Source organism: Nycticebus coucang, chromosome 23, assembly GCF_027406575.1.
Source record: "Nycticebus coucang isolate mNycCou1 chromosome 23, mNycCou1.pri, whole genome shotgun sequence".
Classification (NCBI taxonomy): domain Eukaryota; kingdom Metazoa; phylum Chordata; class Mammalia; order Primates; family Lorisidae; genus Nycticebus; species Nycticebus coucang.
In genome coordinates, this window is record NC_069802.1 from 5,563,954 (window position 1) to 5,572,102 (window position 8,149).

Sequence of the window (8,149 nt, forward strand, 5' to 3'; positions counted from 1 at the left end):
TTCTCCTGGGTATCTGCACTGCTCGCTGCCTCAGCTCCTCAAGGTCGTGGTTCAAATGTCAGCCTCTCCTTGAGGATTTCCCCATTATCTTCCTTTTCTGCTTAAGTTGTCTCTATAGCTTTTAACACCATATAACATATTTTTACCTATTTCTTTGGCCTATTATCTGTCCCTCACCCTCTCTGTAACTGCGATACTTGTGACCCTCACTCTCTGCAGCTTTGACATTTGCCAAGACAGGTATTTTTGTCTGTTTTGTTCATGGCTGTATCCCTGGGTCCTAGAACAGCAGAAATCTCAGTTAAACAAATATTCATGGAATGACGTGGTGAAATCAGAGCAGTGGGGTTATCCAGCAGCTTCATCTCGCAGACACAGGGGATTCAGTCTGGTAAGGGGTGTTCCTCTCAGCATTCTGGGCTATTCCTCACAACCTCAGGTGGTCATCAGCCCACTGTTTTTATTTTTTGTATATATCTTACCTATTCTAGAACAATTGGGCTTATATGCAATTTTCTCTGTTTCCCTTTCCTTGTTTAAACAGGTAAAGAAAAATACATTATCTCAGGGACTGACATCAGATTATAGAAAAAAAGACAACCTGAATATGAATCCATATTTTGTAGACAAATAAATAATTAATAGAGGAAGCAAATTATCCTTCCTTTTGCTGCAGTGATGTGATGGCAATTTCCTCAAATTATTCTTTTTTTTTTTTTTTTTTAGATATGCAGACAATTTGTTGCTCCTTTATTTTGCCTGTAACTACCCTGATTTTCCTCATGCAGCCCTTCTGGCTGGGAAGGTCTGGGGAAACTTTTACCTATAACTTTAATCTAGTGTGATAATGAACATTCTGCTTAGGTAGAGCGGAAGTCTCTCAGATTTTGCTTCTCCCTCCCTCTGTTTCTGCCCAGCATAGCATCTGCCTGTAGGAGGGAGAGGGCTGGCTTCATCCAGGGTCATATTAAAAAATATTTAACAGCTGATTTGGCACAGGCCAGCCCAAGTGGAGTGGATGGTGGCCACCAATACTGGTGCAGCCCTTCCTATGCAGGCTGCGACTGCCCGGGCAAGGTGACCTTGCAGTGGTGGAGTGAAGGGGAAAGGCTGGTGTTTTAGGAGAAGTGTTCCTCAGCTCTTCTAGTTTTATCATAGGTACCGCTTGACCTGCTGGCGTTTGCAGATAGAGTTGGTGACTGCTGTGGGCTGCTCTCTCTCACTTGGCCAGCACACACAGAAGCTGTGGTTTACTTGACCTTGCCCCAGCTCTTGCTGGCGCTGTAGCCCGTCTTAGGCTCTGCCACAGCTTACACAGGCCCCTCAGCCTAGCTGCTTGGAGGAGGCAGGTCACCTTGACCTTGAATGGTGGGCACCCTGACAGTGCAACTGACTCGATTCTGCCTCCTCAGTCCTTTGGGAGCACCTGTGGGAACTTCTGGGTTCAACCACATGGGGACTGAGAATAGCCCAGAAGGCTACAAGTCTGCAGCTCTGCACTCCTACCCCTACTGTCACCCCTGTTAACTCGTTCTGTGCTGCAGCGCTCATCTCACCCGGCTACTTTCCAGGCTCTGGCAAGGACACTGTGAGGTAATTCCCTCCAGGAATCCAAATATGAACCAGGACAAAACCTCCCTGGCTTGGTGCACCCTCCCCAGCCCTCCTGCCCCTGCTGCACCTCCTACCCATCTGACGCCACGCTCCCTCTCCTGACCACAAACCACTGGGCTGCAGGATGTGAACATTTCACTTCCTCTTTCTGGCGTGGTTTTCTTTTCACACATTATGTTCATCTGAGAACTTTTCAAAAGTACTGTTGCCCACGCCCCACCATCTCATCCTCCCTCCAGGAGGATTCTGGGGGGATCCAGGATTGGTGGTTTTCAGACCAAGTGCCCTAAGGGTTTGCAATGGGCATCCAGGGTTGAGAGCTGCTGTTCTAAGCCAGCTGCTCTCAAACTTCACTATTTACCAGAGTCACGGGGAGCTTGTCAGAATCCAGATGCCCAGGCCACACCCCACGTAAGTCTAGATCTCTAGGGCAGACATTGGCATTTTTTAAGGTTCCCTGGGTTATTCCCACACAGTCAAAGGTGAGAACCAGAGTTCTTCTGGGCTAGTTCTTCTCAAACCTTAATGTCACCTGGGGACCTTGTTGAGAGGAAGATTCTGATGTAGAAGGTCTGGCATTCTGCATTTCTCCAACAAGCCCCCAGGTAAAGACAGAGATTCTTTAAAGACAGGTGTTTGAACCATATCATTCTTCCCAGGGTTATATTTGCCCCCTCACCCCTTAAACCAATAGGATTCAAGGAGAACGAAACTAGCATAGGAGTAAGTAGACACATTTCAAAAATATTACACCTATTACGAGTGGCAACAGACAGCCTCCTAGTATTCACTAGGTTTAAATTCCAAAAGTCAACCACATCCCTTTATTCTTCTGCTTGTGGAAGGATAAAATACTTAGTATTCTAAGTTCTCTTGCAGCAAAAACACCCACATGACAAATTTCCACAGAATGGGATATAGCCAGAAGTGCCTGGGGAAGACCTCCCTTCCCAAATAAAAAGCCCAAATCTCAACAGAAGGAAAAATGTTTTGCCTTTCCTGCTTGGAACACAGCTTTGAGACCTAGAAGTATAGCTCCCATTTGCAACTCTGTGGAGCCAGGTGTGAAGATGAAGGGCTATATAGATGGGGATGCCAAATAAAATATGAGAATTACAGACAAACAATGGATAGTTTTTTAGTGTAAGTATTGTAGTCACCCTCCATATTATGGACACACACAGAAATGGATAACTCCCTCCCCTATTTGGTTCAAATGTTGAGACGGTCAATGCCATATACAATGGTCTGAAAAAGATTGTGACTCAAATAATGAGGCTTTCCCCGGATGCAGAGCAGCCTCCCAGGGAGGTCTAAACCCCCCTAGAGAGAGTGCGGGGTGCAGACTGCCTTGGGGGTTGCTGAGGCCCTGGAGTGTGGACACCCAGCAGGCAGTGGAGAAGGAGGCATCCAGCTTTCATGTTATCCTGCCCAGGTTGGGGCCGAAGGGGAACAGAAGTGTCGGAGCTCAACAGCCCACAAGACTGCCCAGAGGGCTCAGCCAACATGTCAAACTCTTTTGTACACATAAATATGTTAGAAATATTGCCTGGGACACACTTATACTAAGATCTATTCATTGTTTACCTGAAATTCAAGTGTAGCTGGGTGCCTTGTATTTTTATTTGCTAAATCTGGCAAGTGTGTCCGTGAAGTAGAAAGAAAGAGCCCAGCATCCTGTCGAGCTGCTGCATCAATTCCAGACTTGCTGTATGAGTTGGGTAACTTATTTCTTTAAGCCACCATTAGTCAGATGTTCAATTACCTACAGTCAAGTCCATCCCTAAGTGATCATAGCTCTGCTGACTCCTCCAATGGCAGCTATTGTACTGTATACGTCTACTTCAAATCTTACCAAAACCCCTTAATTATACCAATGATGCTGGCAGTAATGGCTGTTGTTGATTCCAACTGCCAGCATTCAAGCCAACCATTGCTGTTTCTTAAGTTCTTCACAGACTCATGCCTCCTCCTTTGTAAAATGGGGAGGAGAACCCATGTTTCACAGGTTATTGGAAATGAATGAGATCAGATAGATGAAATACTTAGAACAGTGTCATAGTACTCAGTAAGTCTTAGCTTATTAATCATTCAAATTAGTCAAGTTGCTTATAGTAAAATTGTTATGGACTCAATACTTGTGTCCCCTCTCCCACCAAATTTGTATGTTGAAGTCCTAACACTCAATGTGTTGATAATTTGAGCTAGTGCCTTCTGGAGATGATTAGGATGATACATCAAAGGTCCTGAGGGTGGAGCCCTCATGCTGGGATTGGTGCCCTTGTAAGAAAAAAACAACAGCATGTTAGCGCGCGCGCCCGCTCTCTCTCTCTGTCTCTCTCTCATGTGAGGGCATAGCAATAAGGTGGCCATCTGCAAGCCAGAAGTGTGCCTTCACCAGAACCCCACCTTGTTGGCACCCTGGTGTTGAACTTCCAGACTCCAGTACTGTGTAAAATCAACTTCTGTTGTTCAAGCTACCCACTTACGGTATTGTGCTCTGGCAGCTCACACTAATGTAAAAACATTCTATTGCAATTGTCATGTAAGCATTTCAGATATCTTAACAATAACATTGTTAAATTATGTATTTTTTTTTTTTTTTGAGACAGAGTCTCACTATGTTGCCCTTAGTAGAGTGCCATGGCATCACAGCTCATAGCAACCTCCAACTCTTGGGCTTAAGCAATTCTCTGGCCTCAGCCTCCCAAGTAGCTAGGACTACAGGCACTTACCACAAAGCCTGGCTATTTTTTGTTCAGGTTCGAACCCACCAGCCCCGGTGTATGTGGCTGGCACCGTAACCACTGTGCTACGGATGCCAAGACAATGTGTGTTTTCAAGAAAGTGTAACATCGTTAGGGGAGAGACGGAGCAGATTACAGACCTTATTTCAAAGATTGTGGAAGCCTAAGAAATTGACAACAACCACAACCACAGAATGTGTGTACTATATTTCAGCACTTTCTTTTAGCAAGAAATTGGTATGAGACCTACAGTAGTAGGTGAATTCTTAGATTAGATCTGTGGTTTTCAACCTTAGTTGCATATTCAAATCAACTGGGGAAATCTTAACAAATACTGTTGTCTTGACCCCACCTTCAGATGTTCTATTTCATGGGTCTTGGTAAATTATCAAGTGTGGGAATGTACAGCAGGGGCCAAAATTCATTGCACTAGATAAGAATTTGTGTACATATAGATGTGTGATTCTAGATTGAGGCTGCTTTTGAGGTTTATTAAAAAGTGGAACACAGGGAGATATTTTTTCAATGCTTGATGGCAAACAGCTTTTCAGTGGCTATCCCTAGTTAACTCATATGATTTGGCTGGCCTCCCTGTTAGTTCAGTGACATACATGGTTAAAAGCACCAGAATAACTATGAAATCAAAGCAAAGGAGAGCAGAGGAAATACAACGCAGTCCTACAGAGACCAAGCAGCAAGTTTGCATCTTCTCCTCACTTGATTTCAGCAGTACCAGTCTCTGTAGCAAAATATTAAAGGTGAGAAGAAACTGGTAGAATTCTACCCACTGCAGGTCACCCGGGGGCCATGTTGTAAGCAGAATTCCATGCAACCTCAGGAAAGAGCCAGAGGTTCATATATTTTACAAGAGGATTTGTTGTTTTGTGGAGTCCACTGGTTGATGAGACAAAGGAAAGTCAGGTGAGTTTCATTTGCCTGAAGTCAGCCTTATTTTATTGTCAGATAACAAAATTGAACCCGTTTCTTCTTAGCGACGTGCTTTGTGTTTCACCCTTTATGTTCTCATTCATGATGATGAGGTTGTCACCTTTCAGAGACACTAGACACACAGACAGGTTTGGTGGAAGTGGTTATTCTTCCCTCTGCTGGATGGTGAGCTGTTCAGATGCTGCGACAGTAGATCATGTGTTCACCCTGGGGGTACCTGCTTCCTCCAGCCCCCAACACCCCACGCCGCGCAGCTAAACAAATAGTGTAACACTTGATCTCATTGGACCAGTTCCTCTACACTTTTTGTTTTTCCTTTTAGTTGCAAGCTAATTTCTAAGAAGTAGTACTGTTGTGTGTAACCGAATTGCACTGAATTCCTTAGATCTTTCTGATTGTAAACCAGTTTGGTTCCCACAGCAGGAGTCATTATTATGCTACTGATGTTGGTTCTGCTTTGTGCTCAGGTGAACTCAGACAGCAGCCCCTCTTTGCTGAGTGTCTGTGAGTACTTGCTGAAAAGACCCAATCACTGCATTACTTAACTTTATATACCCTACTGTTGCTGGAATTTCTCTCTATGCCGAGTCCTTGATTATCAGGTTTGAAGAATGTAACCAGACTATGTGGATAAGTCAAAGGGCAGAGTTTATTGACAGAGAAAGAAATAGATAAGGGAATGAAGGGCAACCAGGCCTCCAGCAGCCGAGGGGAGGAGGACTCCAGTGGGAAGCCCTATGAGCTTTGTCTATATACTATACATTATATTGCTTGGAGCAGGGTCATTTTGGAAGCACATGTGCAGACATGTCACAATGCGTCAGGGGCTGGCAGGCAGAAAATGATCCTAAAATTAGCAAATGAATGCAGTCCCTATAGTCCCTGTCCCAGGTGAGACAACAGGGTGTGTGTTTCCCCCTGCAGGAGGGAGGGCCTAAATGAGATACTGGTCAGGCTGCTTTTCTCTGACCCTGCTTGAGGCCTGAGAATGCTGGAAAAGGCCTGTTTGCTCAGGCCCAGAAAATGGGCAGGGGGTCCCTGTCGAGTTCTGAACGGGGGAACCCTGTATCACTATGATTCTGAAAGCACTCTTTGGAAACTGGCAGAAAGCCTTGCCTCTTCTGTGCTTGCATGTCTGCTCAAAAGGAATTAAGTTCAAGCAAGGTCAATGGTAAGCAAAGCCACATGGAATTCTGCCTAAGGGAATTTATTTTCTTCTGTTTCTTCCAAGTTTTGCCTGTTGTAACCCAGTTCCATGGGGTTAGGGGAAGAGAGGCCTCTTCTACTGAAGTACAATTTTATTTAAAACTCTTTTGGTGACACGATTAACTATTAGTAGTGAGAACAAAGGCAAATGCTAATTGAGTGATGGAGAGGCCTTCTAGGCTGGAGAGGCTGTTTTGCACATTCCTGGTTTACAAGTCATTTTTGGGTTTAAGTTTTTGTTGGGTTTAAGCTCTGGGATGACAGTGGGTTTATTTTCTGGGTGTTTGGCAGGAACAATTAATTCAGAAAATAACCACATATCATTACCCAGGATCCATTCTGGGGATGATCTAGAGCCACAGTCCCCAACCTTTTTGGCACCAGGGACCGGTTTCACCAAAGACAATTTTTTCCTGAATGGGGGAGGGGAGCGTTAGACTCTCTTGAGGAGCCACATCCTACTTGCCTGCAGGGAGGGCAGCTGCATCCTAGATCCCTTGTGAGGCGGGAGGGGAGCATTGGACTCTCCTGAGGAGCCACATCCTAGATCCCTCCTGTGGGGGAAGGAAACGTTGGACTCTCCTGAGGAGCCGCATCCTAGATCCCCCATGTGGGGAGAGAGGAGCCACATCCTAGATCCCTCGCATGGGGGAGGGGAGCATTGGACTCTCTTGAGAAGCCGCATCCTAGATCCCTCGCATGGGGGGAGGAAAGCGTTGGACTCTCCCGAGGAGCCTTATCCTAGATCCCTCGCATGGGGGAGGGGAGCGTTGGACTCTCCTGAGGAGCCGCATCTTAGACCCTTCGTGTGTGTGTGTGTGTGTGTGTGTGTGTGTGTGTGTGTGTGTGTGATGGGAGCGTTGGACTCTCCTGAGGAGCCGCATCCTACCCTGTTTTCCCCAAAATAATACATCCTCCTAAAATAAGACCTACTTACAGGAAAGACAAGACATCCCCTGAAAATAAGACCTAGCGCATCTTTGGGAGCACACCTTAAAACAAGACACTGTCTTATTTTCGGGGAAACAGGGTAGATCCCTTGCATGGGGGGAGGGGAGCGTTGGACTCTCCTGAGGAGCCCATCCTAGATCCCCATGTGCAGTTTACAGTAGGCGTCTCACCCCTGGGAGAATGTGGCGCCACCACTGATCTGACAGGAGGCGGAGCTCAGGGGTGAGGTGACCCCGCCGGCCGCAGGGGAGCAGCTGTGAACACTGACGAAGCCTCCCTCGCCCGCGCACCGCGCACCGCTCCCCTCTGGGTGTGGGCCCAGCTCCTGAGAGGCCACGGCCGGTACTGGCCCACTGCCCGCGGGTCGGGCCTGCAGATCTCCAGGCTTCCTCACAGAGGCTGGACAGCCAGGGCCGCGCTGGCTTCCGTAGGAGGATTCCGAGCAGGGCGAGTCCCGCGCTGTTTACCGCGTCTGGACTTTCTGGCTGGATCTCAGAAGCCAGAATGTGCTGGGAGTTCGGGGAGACAGTGGTCAGGACGTGGCTCCCTGATCTCTGGACCCTTGTCTGTCCAGATAGTCAGGTGGTTCCTGGGGCCTCCCGTGGCCGGGGACCCTGTCTCTGACGGCTGCCTGGGCAGGAGCTTGGGGGCTGGGAACCCAACACTCTGGAGCAGATGGGGAA